The 17,474-nt window shown below is 37.0% G+C and overlaps 1 pseudogene; it reads left to right on the forward strand.

Annotated features, from left to right (window-relative positions):
- Window positions 1-15,051: 15,051 nt before the first annotated feature.
- On the forward strand, window positions 15,052-16,127 carry LOC118571947 (annotated as a pseudogene).
- Window positions 16,128-17,474: the final 1,347 nt, after the last annotated feature.

Below are 17,474 nucleotides of genomic sequence, written 5' to 3' on the forward strand. Positions count from 1 at the left end.
ACCATCTGTATTTTTAAAATTTTAGATTATATTCAAAATATCTGTTTTCCCTTTCTTGTGGGTGACTATCTCTTCCATTCCCAGCTTTAATCATTTCCCCATGTAGTTTATCAAGTTTGATGATGTCATCTTTGTTTACCTTACAGTTTGGTTGTCATGTGGGTAAGACTATGATATATACCTTTTACTCTTCCTAGTAGACATATTATCACAGGAACCTCCCTCATCTTCAGGCTGTTAAGATCTTTCCTTCCTTCTTCAATTTTCCATGAGTCTAGATGTGAGAAGGTTTCATAGATGGATCAATTGCTTGGTTCTAAATGTACGTGTTGAATGAAAGAATCATTAATAAATGGAGCCCTGTTAGTCTTTGTCCCATCCATTTTTTCTCTGGTATCATGCAGATTACATTGTAGCACCTTGCATGCTAGTCAGTAGGGTAAAGGTCTCTAGGTGGGTAACAATTCAACTTTTCTATATTTGCACAAATAAGTAAGTTTTGTCCCCTGGAACATCGCCTAAACAGGAGGTAGTATAGAGCAATCCTACATATCAAGCCTCAAGGATCTATGTGGAAAAAGAGGTGGAAAAGTTTTAAGAGGCAGAGATAGTGGATGTCTGCATGGAAGCAATGTCATCTGGAAAAAAAGACTGACAATCATATGAAATCACCAAGACTTTGGAAGGATGAATAAGACCTGTAGATGTATAAGCCATAAAATATCCCGGTACTAACAAGTGGACGTAGACTCAAATCCCATCCCTGAACAAGAAACATTTTGCAATTCTTGCCTGTTGAAAAAGGGAAAATCAGTTTTCTAGTATGGAGTTTTAATGGTTATGTCAACCACACTCTGGAGAAAGGTCATGCCTTGTGTTGTAGATGGCCAACACAAGACATAATTCATTTGTTTTTCTTTCTTTTTTTTGTTTGCAAAGGGGCTTCTTTTTATTTTGTGTTATTTTTAACACTTTTCTGTTTAATTCTTTATAGTTTAATTTTATGATTTCCATTTATACTTCGTTTTGTTTCAGAAGGTAAGGAAAACATGAAATTGGATTTATAAACAGGTATTGGGGAGACATTTACAAAGGGGAAAATGTGATCAAAATATATTATTTGGGAAAAGATTAAATAAAAAGGAAAATTGGAAATATGTGTGTAACATATATAATTGGTGTGTGTATTACATACAAATATTAAATGAATTGTACTTCTTGGATTGATAACAATTTTCCAAGATACACAGACAATCTTACAAGAACATCAATATCAGGCACGAGAAAAATTTCTACAATCAATTTGGTAGGAGAATCCAAAAGCCTTTCACAAACTATATGAGCTATGGATACTCACCTTGTTGCCACCCAGAAATGAAAAATGTGCCTATTTCTTAGGACAACACACATATCAGATACAGACATGGAAGTATTAAGATGAAATTGACTTGTGAGTCTCCTCCCTGAAGACTAGCTTTCAGAGTATTTGAAGGTGCTGAAACCTGCCAAGAGAGAAAAAGCAAGTCTAAGTTCTACTCAGCAGTAAAGTCTATGAACCACCATAAAAACTATTATGGTACTATACATTCAAAGGTGTGATTGTGGCAAGTATACATTTGGGGTAACCAACACCTTTGTAATTGTGCTTAAGGCACTCAACATATGTTTGTTACTGTAAAACTAGCCAAGTGCCTATTATTTTTGATGTCTTGGAGTCTAAGGGAGAGTAAATTATTCCTATTTCCTGAATCAGTGTAATCCTGGGAACTTATTCTTATATTCCCAGATAATCATAGTCCTGGCCACTCAGGATAAAACTTCTTCTTTACTACAGTGGGACTAAAACAGAAACATCCAACTTGTAGATATGTGAGGAACAAATGTGATGCCAAACCTGATTTGATACATATACATGACTCCTCAACCCAGGGCACAAGGAACATCTTGGAAAGGGCCTGAAAGACAGTAAGACCAGTAAGACCTGGAAGATTAGAGTGCCTGCTGAGAGACAGTTTCTTCTCTATAACATTGAAGCTGAACTTATGATATTTTTACACATTTGTCACCTAAATATGGCCTAAATAGTGACCAGTAGACCTGCCAAAGAGAAAATCTCACATGTCCCCACCATAGATGGAGAATTACAGATAATCAATAGGTATTGCGAGAATCAGAATCCATCTCTGGTGCATTAGCAGGCTTTGTGGAGCCCACTACCTATGATGGGACACCTCCTGCAGCCTCAAGGCAGGGGGAAGGGCTTGGACCTGCCCCTACTGAATGTGGGTCATCATAGGAGGCTTTGCCTTCTGGTGAGAGGGAGTTGGGGGATGGGTTGGGAGGGGGCAGGAGGAGGAAAGAGAGGGATCTTTGATTGGTGTGTAAGATGAACGAAAAAAAATTCTTAATAATAGAAAAGGAAAAAACTGAAAATATTAGTAATATCCCAGAATTGTTAAAACATTTGCAATAAAATGTCCAGAATTGTTAAAAAGTTAAAAAAAAAAGATGAAGTCTCAATTCTGTACACTTATGCCCCACATACAAGGGCATCCACATTTGTAAAAGAAACATTTGTAAAGCTTAAATTGTACATAAAACGCCAAACATTAATAGTTGAAGATTCCAACACCCCTCTCCCACCAATGGACAGGTTTTCCAGACAGAAACTTAACAGAGAAATTAGAGAAATAACAGATGTTATAACTCAAATGGACTTAATAGACATCTACAGAACATTCCACTTAAACAAAAAGAATATACCTTTTTCACAGCACCTCATAGAACTTTCTCTAACAATGACTACATACTAGTAACAAAGCATACCTCAACAGATTTAAAAAAATGCAATCATCTCCTGTGTCTTATCAGATCACCATGGCTTAAAGCTAGAATACAGCTACAACATAAATTGCAAAAAGCCTACAAATTCATGTAAATTGAACAGTGCCTAATTGAGTCACCTCTATGTCAATGAAGACATAAGAAATAAATTAAAGACTTCCTTGAATTAAAGTACAATAAATAGTCAGTTGTTTTATATGTGAGGAGAATGGATATATTTAATTAAATGATATGTATGTTAAATAAATGCCATGTTTGATGAACATTAGCATTTGAATATATTAAGAATATGCTAAAAATATTAGAATTGCCATTAATGTTAATTTCTTTCTTTGCATGAAATTCACATTTTATTAATGTTTAACTTGAGTTTTCATATTATGATTAGTAAATCATTTTTCTCATTGATTAAACATTCTCTCATAGAGGAATGAATCATAATCCTTTTTCAAGTTCATTGATTCTTAGACAATTTCATACTGATATATGTTCTCTCCACCCTGGTAGAAGCAGCTGCTCTCCTGGACTCCTTTCCAAATAAACCTCTTTTTCAGAGTATTGAGTGAAGGCCTTCATTGACTAGTGAGCAGAAGAACCTTGCTGGGACATCCCATAGTAGACTGAGCAAGGGGGAGCTGAACAGAAGAAACTTGCTGGGACGTCCCATAGTGGACTGAGCGAGAAAGAGCTGATTGTGGCTCTCCAGGAGAGGAGCAGGAATTGCTGTGTCCTGCGGGGAGACCATCCCCCATCACACCAGGTATATCCTGACTTTCCCCAAGAGTCAGGATACCCTTCCTTGCTGAAGCAATTCTAGGCCTGGCTCTCCCAAGAAGTCAGAAAACCTTCCTTTCCAAGGTTGGGCTGTTTTTTTGGTTCATTTCTCTCGCCCAGCTCCCAAACACGGGCTATGTTTACTTTCCCTGGTCCTGGGCCCTATGGCCTGGATTCTGCTGTCCTGCTCTGTGATTGGTTGATTTCACAAGTCAGTTGGAGCCACCTCTGCCCCTGGCCAAATGACTTGTGAAATCAACCAATCACAGAGCAGGGGGCAGAGATGGCTCTGATCTGAACTAAACTGTGTTTCTCTCACTGGCTTTATCTGAGCCATCCTTCCCTAATTCTGGGCTCCAGGGTCAGGGAGGGTTTCTCTAGCTAGCCCCTTTTCCCTACATTCATGCCTTATATACCTTTCTTTGCCCAGCCATCACTTCCTGGGATTAAAGGTGCATGTGCTTTCCAGTACTGGGATTAAAGGTGTGTGTCACCACTGCCTGGCTCTGTTTTCTCTCCAAGACTGAGTGAATCTCATGTAGTACAGGGTGGATTTGAACTCATAGAGATCCAGAAGGATCTCTGCTTCCTGAGTGCTAGTATGTGTGTGCCACCACTGCCTAGCCTCTATGTTTAATCTAGTGGCTTGTTCTGGTCTCTGATCTTTAGGTAAATTTATTAGGATAACACAATATATCACCACAGTGTGAGCTCAATACACTGCTGGAGTTAGCTCCTCACCACCAGCCAGATCTTTCTTTAGGCAGCTCTCACCACCATATGTATTTCCTTCACAAGATCTCCTGTGTATGTGTTTTCAGGCAGCAGGTTCTCTCTCCCAGTGGATTGTGGGCTTTCCCTGGACCCACTCTTTGGGCTGCTACCAAACTAGGTAGCTACCTTGAAAACCCACTCAGGCTTCTACTGTTTTACACAGAAGCAGTCAGCCTCACATCTTTACTGTCATAGTTGGCAGATTTGGTGAGACAATTGGGAATTCTTAAAGGGAGGAATTAGTTAAAAAAGAGAGTTTTCCTACATTAAAAATGGGAAACACTATTATAATGAAAGGAATTAGGTCTCTGTATGATAATATGCTGGAAAGTTTGAAAGTGGAGCAATTAAATAAGAGGGTAATTTATAATAAAATATAATAAAATAAATAAGATGGGGTTTATGTAATATCAATTATAACACTATCAGTTTTATCATTTTGTTTTATTACTAAAAAGTTGATTAATATGAGTGCTAAGATACAAATTTTAGAAAAACTTTTTGAAACAGATCATAGAGATATTCAGACCTAGGCAGAGGAATTTAAAGGAGAACTAATCTCAACATTGCATTATAAGGTTAGAGAGAAACAGCCTACAGTTTTCAATAACCTGTTTTAATTTATCCAGGAAACTTACAGGAATTGCTAAATGACAGATATCCCCAAGACTGTGTAAAAGCTGAATGAACTCATGTGGAAATATTAGATTTTAGGAGATTCAAGGAAGCAATAGTCTCATATGGCATACATTCACCTTTTGTAAAGCAGATGTTAAACTCATGGTCAGCTTGTAATATGGTTATCCTGCAAGACTGGAGAGACTTGGTTACAGCAGTCTTTGAGCCTGGTCATAAATTATAGTGGAGGACCTGGTGGAGAGATGAGGTTAAGACCATTGAACAATGAAGTAGGGATAGAGGTATGGAAATCTCCCAAGACCAACTTTTTGGAGAGGGAGATTATGCTAATGTACGAAGGTAATCTCTCTCTATATGATGACTACACTCTGGATTTATGCTGTACAGTAGCCTTGAATGACTGGGACATAATTGAAGAAGTAGGAAAGAAAACTGAGTCATTTTTCTAAAGTTATACAGGGCCCAAAAGAAACTTTCACTGATTTCTTACAAAGATTGACTTCAGCTGTAAATAGAATGATACTAAATGGTAACTGAATCTCTGGCTTGTGCAAATGCTAATGCACAATGCAAAATGGTAATTAGGCCATTAAAGGCAAGATCAGAATCTTTAGAGAAATGGATCCAAGATACAATCAATATTGAATTTCATGACTATGATGATACTTGGATAGGAGAGGTGATTTCCACAGATTTGAAGAAAAATCAAAATTTTGGGTATTTCAATTGCAGAAAACAAGTTCACCTAAAAAGAGATTGTAAACAGAGCAGACATATAAACAAATTTTTTAAGAATAACCCAAACAGAACACCCCTTCTTTCTGGAGTATGCATAAGGTTTGGCAAAGGCAGACATTGGACTAATGAATGCAGATTAACAAGGGACAGTCAAGGTAACCCTTTGCCATCATGAATCACCCTGATGGGCCTCTTGCAAGCCATCATGTCAAATATGGTTCAGTCATTTCCTGTCATTGTGGAGGAAACTACTTCCCAGAGCAATTAAAGAACTTAATGCCTACTGTAAAAACCACACTGCTCTGGATGAAAGGACAGCTATAGAGGAGAGAATAAAAACATTAAGGAGACACTGTAAAGCAAATATTTTGGCAAATTTCTGTAAATGAACAAAGACCAAAATTAAAAATACAAATAATGTTTTCACTGAAGGGCTTGTAGACATATGTGTGGATGTAACAATAATAGACCAGAATCTAGGCATCCAAATTGGCCTCTTCAGGAAGTAAATGTTCAGCTTTTAGGAAATGAAACATTAACTCAGATAAAACAGAGCACAAGATGGGTTGAATATGTAGGGTCAGAAGGACAAAGAGAAAAATTAAAACCATATGTGACTAACATAGCAATGAATTTATGGGGATATGATTTATTACAGCAATGGCATATGCAGATTAACATTCCTTCTATCTCAGAAACAAACCATAAATTAATGTATATTTCTGGGGAAAATGTTAAAAGGCATTATAAAGGACAGTCACTTACTATTCAGGTTGTACAAGAACAGGGCACAGCAGCTGTTGATCTTTCAAATGCACCAACAGCCCTACCTTTAAAATGGTTAACAGATAAACCTGTATGGGTTGATAAATGGCCTTAAACATCAGGGAAATTACCTTAGAATAGCTGGTATAGGAGCAGCTAAATGTTCAGCATATTGAAGAGTCAACCATCCCTTGGAAATCTCTTGTATTTTTTATTAAAAAGATATCTGGAAAATAGAGGCTGATAACAGATCTAAGAGCTGTTATTAAGATGATTCAGCCAATGGATTCTGTACAGTCTTTAATTCCTTTGCCTTCTCTATTACCTAAAGGATGGCCTCTTATAGTTAATGATTTAAAAGACTGTTTCTTCACTATACCTTTACAAGAAAAAGACAGAAAAATTTGCCCTCATGGTGATTAGTTATAATAACCCCTAGCCTGTTAAAAGTTATCAATGGAAGGTTCTCCCACAGGGAATTAAATAGCCCCACTCTTTGTCAATATTTTGTATGACAGCCATTGGAAATGATACATAAGCAATTTTCTCAATCTATAGTTTACCATTATACAGATAACATTTTACTAGTTCATTCAAATGTAGATACTTTAAAAAGAATGTTTAAAGAAGTAAAGAAAAATTGTCCTTGTTGAGATTACAAATCACTCCCAAAAAATATGAAGAGGAGATTCTATTAATTACTTAGGATATAAAATAGGTCTATAAAAAATTCGACTTCAAATGGCACTAATCAGAAGAGATCAATTGCAGACTCTTAATGACTTTCAAAGATTACTGGAAGACATTGTCCATCTATGCCCCACTATTGATGTAAAAAATATAGAACTGATTGATTTGTTTTGAACCTTAAAAGGTGACAAGGGCTTAAATAGTCCAAGAGAATTATCAGCTTAAATTGAGAGAGAACTGGTGGGAAAGAAATTACAGGATGCACATGTGGATTATTTGGATTCAGAGCTTGATTGCTTTATGTTTATTTTACCCTCCACACATTCTCCTATAGGAATATTAATGCACAGGGAAGATAGCATCATAAAATGGATGTTTTTAACCACATAAACAGAGTAAAAAACAAAAAAACTTATGCGGAAAATGTCTCTGAGTTGATTCTAAAAGGAAAAATGAGACTTTGTCAATTAGTAGGAATAGACCCAGCAGAAATTGCAGTACCTTTTACTAATGATGAAATTGACTTATTTTGGGGAGAAAATGAACATTGGCAAAGAACTTTCAGTAATTTTTTTGGGGAAAGATTAACAACAAATATTCCCAAAGCAAAATAATTCAATTTATAAACAGACCTGACTGGATTTTTCTTCTTATTGTATGGGGAACACCAATTTCTGGAGCCCCTACATTTTATACTGATACAAACAAATCAGGAAAGGCAGGGTATAAACCACAAAATATAAATAAAGTGACACAAAACCCTTATTATTTTGTCCAAAAGTCAGAATTATATGCTAGTTTAATGGTAGTAATGGATTTTACAGAACATCTTAACATAGTTACTGACTCTCAGTATGCAGAAAGAGTTGTTTTACATACTGAAACTAAATTTATTCCTGACAAGTCAGAAATAACTTCATTATTTATTCAGTTACAAGAAATAATCAGGAATAGGAATCAAATCATCCCATATGTATAAAATACATATCTGATCCTATATGGGTCTGCCAGGCTCTCTAGCACAAGGTAATGAAGAAATTGATCATGTATTGATAAAAAAATATGCTGGGGGCCTCAGAATTTCATTAAAAATACCATATCAATAGCAAAAAAAAAATTTCCCATGACTTGGCAAAAAGGCAAAGAAATTATAAGGAAATGTCCCACTTGTTCTTTATACAAACAAACTTCACTACCTGCAGGAAGTAGCCCAAAGTGTATTAAAAAATGATGGATGTGTTTTATTTTGTAGAATTTGGAAAATTAAAATATGTACACCACATTATTACCTATTCAGGATTTCAGTGGGAAACTGCTTTGAGTTCTGAAAAGGCTGATTTTGTAATCACACATTTCTTAGAAGTTTTGGCTATCATGGGTATACCTGTACAAATTAAATCTGACAATGATCCAGCATATGTCTATAGTAAAATGAAATAGTTTTTTGCTTGTTATATTTAACAGGTATACCACACCATCCTACAGGGCAAGCAGTCATAGAAAGATCAAATTGAACTCTAAAGTATATACTAAATAATCAGAAAGAGGTAACAAAACTCCCAGAAATAGATTACATAATGTTCTATTATTTTTGAATTTTCTCAGTGCTAATGAGAAAGGAAAAACAGCTATGGAGAGTCATTGGATAATAGAAAAAAAACCACAGAATTAAATCAGCCTGCATACTTTAAAAATGTGCTGACCTCAGAATGGAAACCAGGATATATATTACATTGGGTATGAGGTTTTGTTTTTGTTTATACAGGAGAAGAAAAGCTATGGATACCAACAAAATTTATAAAGGTTCAATTTGAACAAGAGAGACCTCAATTAGAAGAGGTGATAGTTTATCAAGAAGTATGACCATTTTATTTAAACTAACTTATACTACTAACAAATGCTTTTCATTTAATCAGATATAACTTGTCAAAAGAGAACCTCCCTAAAATTAGGGTTGGGAAAGGTTTTTGTTTTTGTCTTTCAGGAGAATGAAGGCTAAAGGAATCTGAAGAACACTGGATAAAGGAGACATCTGAAGAAAAAGGGCAAATCATCCAGAAAAAAATATCCCAAGAAAAAGAGTAAATTGACATATTAGTATATCACATATCTAACCTGATAAAACTTCATTAGTCTTCCTATATGTTTGTTTCTGCTGTTTTCCACAGACACATAATACAAATTGTCTTTATGTAGTCCTAGTTCAATTAAAAATTTAAAGCAGGCTTTGGTGTTGGAACATGGCTCTCTCATTCTCTAAAAAAGCATGCTTGTTAAAAAGAAAATCCAAAATCTCTATATCATGTCAGAAGGACAGAAGAAAACCAAAATTAAGGTATTATTCTATGTCACCAATCTCACAATTCTTTGGCTCTATTTTGACTCTTTAAAACTTTTCTTAAGGTATGAATTTTATATCAAAATTCATAAGATTTATATATATATATATATATATATATATATATATATATATATATTTCAAACTTTTGTCAAGATATTGATAGTCATGTAGAGTACTAACTAATCCTAAAAAAAAGGCTTCATCTAGCTTCCTGTACATTTTGGGTTTGAGTTTCTATCAGTTTTCTCCAGGGAACCATAACTGCACCTAACAGTGACTTTAAAGTCTCCAAAAAGTTGATGGGGCCCCACAATGATGATTCCATCAGGACAATGGTAATACCACTGAGCTGACAAACACCACCTAAAGATCAGCTTTGGACTACATACAGCTCTGGACAATTTTGAGATGGCTAGCTGAGATGATCCAGCCTCACAGACTACTTGAACAAGGCCTTGAGAGTAGCCCTGATTTTGGCATTATGCAGAGACTGGACAACAAAAGATACAGCTACTTTGCCTAGGACTTGAGAATTAACCAAAAATTTTTCTTTTCAGGATCCCCTAAAGATGCCTTCACCCCCAGAGAGCAGGGATTAATTTTAAGAACATGATGCCCATATTCCCAAGAGGTTGACCTGTTGGTTTTGGTCATTCAATAGTTTATGGATAATTGTCTTTGTTTAGGATGGTTGGTTACAAGCTGGTAATTGATAATAGAAAAAAATGTGAACAAGGAGATTAGATTCAGGATTTTTGTTTGGAAAAAAGAAAAAAGGGATATAGATAAGAAGTAGATTACTCTAAAAAATTGATATAGAAATAATAGAATAAAATGATAGATTATTGAATCTACTCTGAAAATAAAGAATATGGATATCATAAGATAAAAAGGTTGATCATTGAATCTACTCTTAAAATGCAACTACTAATTTTAAATATATTACATTGCATTGGATTTTTGTATATTATATACAAATTATATATATTGATATAAATTTGAGATTGATTTTGTTAAAACATACTTACATATATTTCTAATCTCATTCAAGGTATTGTACTTGTACAGTTCATTTAACAATGTAATTCAAATTGATATTCCTTGAAAGTTATTATTACCAACTAATTAGGATATAAAGAAATGAAAGTAGTTAGTCATTACAATTGAACTTATAGTCATATTAATTCTGTTTTCAAGCCAAGCAGAAATATATTTTACATAGACAGATCATCTTCAAACACTTCAGAGATCTGCAGAATTTAACATTTAAGGTGTTTTAATTACATAGTTTTTATTTTCTTTATTTTTATGAAAATGAGACATGTCTGCTCCTGGCATTACCAATCTACTTTAGAGAAGATGATGGGCATTGAATAAACTCCTTATGGAGTTTACTTTCATGTGGCAAAAGTTAGCCACTGGGCAAGAAAATGCCCTTGACTCGACTGCTGACAGTATGCTGCCCAAAATGGACAAGTAGGACACAAAAGAAAGGACTGATGATCCTTGCCAAGACAAGGTAGGAAAGCTCTTTAGAAAGTCTTGCTTCGGGGCTGGAGAGATGGCTCAGAGGTTAAGAAGACTGACTGTTCTTCCAGAGGTCCTGAGTTCAATTCCCAGCAGCCACACATGATGGTTTAATTCCCAGCAGCCACACATGATGGTTTACAACCATCTGTAATGAATCTGGTGCCCTCTTCCGGCCTGCAAGGATGCAGGCGGAACACCGTATGCATAATAAATATTAAAAAAAAAAAAAAGAAAGTCTTGCTTCACAGATGAGTCTATTAGATATGCTAGGCATGTAGGATGAAGATGGATGCCCCAACATAGCAGAAAAACCTCAGGTGACTGTCGAGGGAGCCTGCTGTTTCTGTCATTCCTCACATTTTTTGGAAGTCACTTGTTTGCACTTCCTGTTTAACTAGGTAATATTTCTTTCTCGGGTCTCTGAGAAAGTTAAAGATTAGATAGTTATAGTTTTCCCTGTTAATAAATTCAGAAAAGAAATGCACTAAAGAAGTGTAAAATGTATAAGTTTGGAAGACATCAAAAGATAGTTTTGGGTTGGTAATACAAGTTAGGATAGAAAGTGAATTAGGTTCATTTTGGACTCACCAAAATAGGATAGATAATGGAATATTTTTGCTGAATTTTTCAAATGCAAGTGGACTAGACACTGTCGATGAATTTATTGCCTATATATATTTTATATTGTTGTTGTTCTTATTGTATATAGTTTTTCTTATATTAGTTATAACTTTTCTTAGACAAATTAGGGGGAAATGTGGTGATATTTTATTTGTGCTCTAACAAATAAAGCTTGCCTGGGGATCTGAGAACAAAGCTAGCCACTGCATTAAACATAGAGGTCAGGCAGTGATAGCACATGCCTAGAATTTAGGAGGCAGAGATCCATGTGGATCTCTGTGAGTTCAAAGCCACACTGGGAACAGAGCCAGGCATGGTGGCACATGCCTTTAATCCCAGCACTAGTTAACCATACAGGTCTGGAGGTCTATACAAACAGACAGGAAGTGATAGAGCTGGGCAGAAAGAGGAAGTAAGGTGGCAGGGCAAAGAAAGGTATGTAGGTGTGAGTATGCAGGAAGTAGCTCTCTCTTTAGGCTGAGGATTTCCTGGAGGTAAGCTAGTGGCAGCAGCAGTTCAACTGATACCCTAAAGGGTGAGGAATCAGAGGCTTTCAGTCTGAGGATTTCTGGAAACAGGATTGGCTGAGGACTCATCGAGGTAAAGTTGGCTGTGGCTTGTTCTGTTTCTCTGATCTTTCACCTTTCACCTCAATATCTGCCTCTGTTTTGTTTTGTTTTTTAATTAATAAGACCATTGAGCAATTCATGTTACACCTCTCTCCATTGTTCTCGGTCTCAGATGTTTAGAGTTAATGGAAGGAGAAGACTGAATTTATGCTCAGTTGTGCCATTGGAGTCCAAAGTCAATGCTCAGGGATTTTATGAGACATCAGCATTCACTCTTTGAAATAGGAGGGAAGCAAAAAACATCAGATGGATTTTATAGATTGCAGTTTTTCTATATTTTCTTAGAGTTCATTGAAATGTGATATATTATATTATAAATCAGGTAAGATATTTTACCTTAATGGTTTTCAGACTAGAATTCGGTACAACTTAGAACTTAGAACCAGCTTAATGCTTGTCATTTTCCTCATATGGTAGGTTGTGTTCTGTACCCTTCAGATTCCTGATGGGCCATTTCACTCTATCCTGAGAGATCATGACTCATTTCCATATCTACATCAACTCTCCCACAAAGACAAATATCTTACCCATGCCATGATCATTTTGATGGATTATTTCAGCTGGATTTGGTCACAAAAGATGATGAAAAAAGTATTAAATTTTTACTAGAGATAAGAAAGTACTCAGAAATTGTTAAAAATTCTAGCCAACAGAGAAATGCAAATTAAATATTCTATGTGATTTCATCTTACTCTAGTCACATGGCTATTACTGGACAAAAATATTGACAATATGGAAAGAGGAAACCCCATACAGTTTATACTTCCACTTATGTTGGTGGTAGGATAGGCTGGAACAGGCACTATTTGAGGAAGTTTATCAAAATATTAAATATAGAACTACTGTTCTTTTTATGCAGATCTTAGCAGGGCACTTCCAGCGTCCATCCATTATCACCACAGACACATGTGAAAGTGTCATGGGAACTCTGGATCAAGTGCTATGACATTTTAAACATGACAAGAGAATAATGAAAAGTTTATAAAATGTTAAATGAGCTCCTGGTTTCTTAAATGGACTATGCAGAACACAATTTAGTATTGATAGTTTCTTCAATGTCTCTGCTTGTAGGAATAATTATGAGACTCAGGGGGTTGCATAATAATGTCTTCCAGGACATGGTCATATGTGTCAGCTTTTCAGTCAAATAATGTAAATCTAATAAAGCTTTTGGTAACATAAAAAAAAAGAACTGTTATATGATCCAGCAATACCAATCAATATAGCCAAAGGACTATACACCAAACAACAGGTATAACTGCAATGTTCAATGTGGTTGTATTCACAAAAGCAAAATGGAACTACTGAAGATACCCACCAACAGGTGAACAGATACTAAAAATGTAGCATTTGCACAACGTAATTTTCTTTCAGTGCAAAGAGGAATGAAATTGTAAAATATCTAGACAATGTGTTGGGTTTGGAAAATATACTGATTGAGGAAACAGACATAGAAAGACAACATCCTTAATCTCCCTTATTGCAGTGTCTAGCTACAAAGTTTAAGTGTAGCATGCTTAAAAATATGTGCTCATAAAGACCAGAAAGACAGAAAGGAGACATTAGAGGAAGAGTGTCTAGCAGAACACCTCAGACATATAGGGTAATGTAATACTGAGTAGAAAGGTGTAAGCAGATGTGGGGAAAGAAGGGATACAGAAGAGGAAGAACTGGGGTAAATAATACAGGATATTCAGGGAGGAAAACATATAGAAAGGCATTTTACAACCTTAGTAAAAAATAAAGCCTAAACAAAAAAGTTTGAATGGACACATTCTCCACTGATAGACAGCACATTTCTCCAGTATGAGAACTCAGTGCTAGGTTCAGGATACCTCCCTACCACTTGTTCAAGAAGGACCCAGGGTCTCCCTTTAAATGTAGGTTACTGTCATTGCTCAGGATTGCTCAAACAGAGATCGATGGAAAATCCCTATAGCTGAAGACAGTATTCACTTTGGTTACAGAACATTGAGAAATCAAGCCAGAAAGGAGCTGGAAGCTGTCTCCCTCCAGATGGCTTCAAATTGTAAGAATTTGCTATGCAGCTTTCTGGGAAAGGATTAGCTGTGTATTCAGTGAGATAAAATAATGCACCAGGCAAAGTCTATTGTTTTTTTTTTGGACTTTTACCAGCTACACAAGCAATAACTCAATCATATTTTATATGTGTCTGAATGTATGCTATGTATTTGTAGTTGTCTTCAGAGCCCAGAAGAGAGTCTTTAATTCCTGAAAGATACAGGTCATTGTAAGGTACCAAATGTGGGTGCCGGGAAGTGAATTAGAAGCCTTTGGAAGATTAATTAAGTACTCTTAGATGCGTATTTATTTCTCCAGTCTTGATTCTTCAAGTCTTGATTCTCCAGTCTTGATTCATCAAGAGCCTGTGGGTCGGGCATGTCACCCGTGCTAAGCAGTTACATAATATTATTGTTTTGACAAATGCTCATGTTAAAATGCCTTGCAAATTCTCATGTTCATACTCATAAATTAAGGAGTGTGTCTGTTAAGAAGTACTGAAGGAGCAGAGGGAAGAGGACATAGAGAGCAACTGGGAATTTAAAAGACTAAAATTTATTGTAGAAATACATGAAACTATCGGAAAAAAAGGAAAATGATCAGTTAAAACTGCTTTTAAAAATATAATCGTGATACGCCGCAGCATGGCCGAGCGAGCGGTTGAGTCTTCGCCATTTTGGGAGCATGTTCTCATCCGTGGCACATCTGGCCCCGGGCGAACCCCTTCAACGCACCGCACCTGCAGCTGGTGCACGAAGGCATCTTGGACCCCCCGCAGCCCCTCGGCCCTGCCCCGGCGTTCCCGCCACTTGGCTGTCACCACCGTGGAAGAGTACAGTTGTGAATTTGACTCCATGAAGTATTATGAACTGTGTGGCTTTGGTGGGGTCTTAAGTTGTGGTCTGACACACACTGCTGTTGTTCCCCTGGATTTAGTAAAATGCCGCATGCGGGTGGACCCTCAGAAGTACAAGGTCATATTTAATGGGTTCTCCGTTACACTGAAAGAGGATGGTGTTCGTGGTCTGGCTAAAGGATGGGCCCCAACTTTTATTGGCTACCCCATGCAAGGGCTCTGCAAGTTCGGCTTTTATGAAGTCTTCCAAAGTCTTATATAGCAACATGGTTGGCGACGAAAACACCTATCTGTGGCATACATCACTATATCTAGCAGCTTCTGCCAGTGCTGAGTTCTTTGCTGACATTGCTCTGGCTACTATGGAAGCTGCTAAAGTTCGAATCCAAACCCAGCCTGGCTATGCCAACACATTGAGGGAAGCTGTTCCCAAAATGTATAGCGAAGAAGGCTTAAATGCGTTCTGCAAGGGTGTTGCTCCTCTGTGGATGAGACAGATCCCATACACCATGATGAAATTTGCATGCTTTGAACGTACTGTTGAAACATTGTACAAATTTATGGTTCCCAAGCCCCGAAGTGAATGTTCAAAGCCAGAGCAGCTGGTTGTGACGTTTGTGGCAGGTTACACAGCAGGAGTCTTCTGTGCAATTGTCTCTCACCCTGCTGACTCTGTGGTCTCTGTACTGAATAAAGAGAAGGGAAGCACTGCTTCTCAGGTCCTGCAGACACTCGGCTTCAGAGGTGTGTGGAAGGGCCTTTTTGCCCGAATCATCATGATTGGCACCCTGACTGCACTACAGTGGTTCATCTATGACTCGTGAAGGTCTGTTCCAGGCTCCTTCGGCCTCCTCCACCTGAGATGCCAGAGTCTCTGAAGAAGCAGCTGGGGTTGACTGAGTAGTTGATGCATCAAAGTAACATGGACTGAATCTGCTTGTTGATCAGTGTTGAAGAAAGTGCAGAGGAACTTTTATATATTTGACAGTGTAGGAAATTGTCTGTTCCTGATGTAATTACTGTAGTACCCTTGTTGAAGGCAAGGATTTCAAACTTAGTGCTAAATAAACTCATCCACTCATATCTATGAATTTGTTATTTTAAAACCTGGTATTGAGGCTTGGCGGGGATGGTTCCACCCCTTTGGTCTAAGTACTCAGGAGGCAGAGGCAGGTTAGTTCAAGTCCAGCCTGGTCTACGAAGCACGTTCCAGAATAGGCTCCAAAGCTACACAGAGACCCTGTCTCAAAAAACCACCATTGAAAAAAGATTCAGTCTTAAAATAGTTCAAAGAATTAAGATATTTTCCCAGGAAAAAAATGGTGTTATTCCTACATTGTCCTCTCACTCAAGGAGGTCCTGTATTAGGAAATAGTCTTAGGTTTTCAAAACATGGTTTATTAAATATGGATAAACACTCATTTGTGGTTGTGTTTTGACAAGCTAATTTTGGGACAGCAAATTTTTGTCTCATGTCCAGTTTTTGAGTTTACTGATCCCTATTTGTAAAAGGTCACCCAAGTTAGACTAATTCTTAGAATGATAGTTAAGGACCAAAACAGGACTGCTAAAAAACTCATAAAGTAACCTGCTTTTCACACAACCAGACTGTATCTACTATCAGCTATTTCCAGTTTGGATTTAAAGAGAAAGACTGCTAGAAAAGTCAGGTGGGAGCTGGAGAGATGGCTCAGAGGTAAAGAGCACTGGCTGCTCTTCCAGAGGACCCAGGTTCAATTCCCAGCACCCACATGGCAGCTTTCAACTGTCTGTAGCACCAGTTCCAGGGCATCTGACACACACACACACCAATGCACATAAAATAAAGTTAAATTATTGTTATTTTTTTAAATGTCAGGTGGATGGAGCCTCAAGCACACTCAAGACTCCTGAAGTTTGCTTAGAGGCTTTAACCCCATTTTAAAACTACAGTGTAATGTTTTTGGAGGTCAGTTTTCTACTTTATTCAGAAATACAAAGGCCCAATTTATGCTCTCCTGATTACAGTTTTGCCTTGAAGTCCTTGGTTATTTGGAGAGGGCTGACAGTCTCTACATAAGATAAATATAAAACGTACATATATGTGTGCTGGGGTCGGGACTGGGGTAATCAGTCCGAGAATTCTGTTTTGAGACAAGGGTCTGAACTTTTGTATCCCTGGCTGCTGGTCTGGAATTCAGCACAGAGAAACCAGTCAGGTGATCCTGCTGCCACAGTTTTCTGGGATTGCAGATAAGAGCCACCATAGCTT

The sequence above is a fragment of the Onychomys torridus genome, chromosome 21 (assembly GCF_903995425.1).
Source record: "Onychomys torridus chromosome 21, mOncTor1.1, whole genome shotgun sequence".
In the NCBI taxonomy this organism is placed as follows: Eukaryota; Metazoa; Chordata; class Mammalia; order Rodentia; family Cricetidae; genus Onychomys; species Onychomys torridus.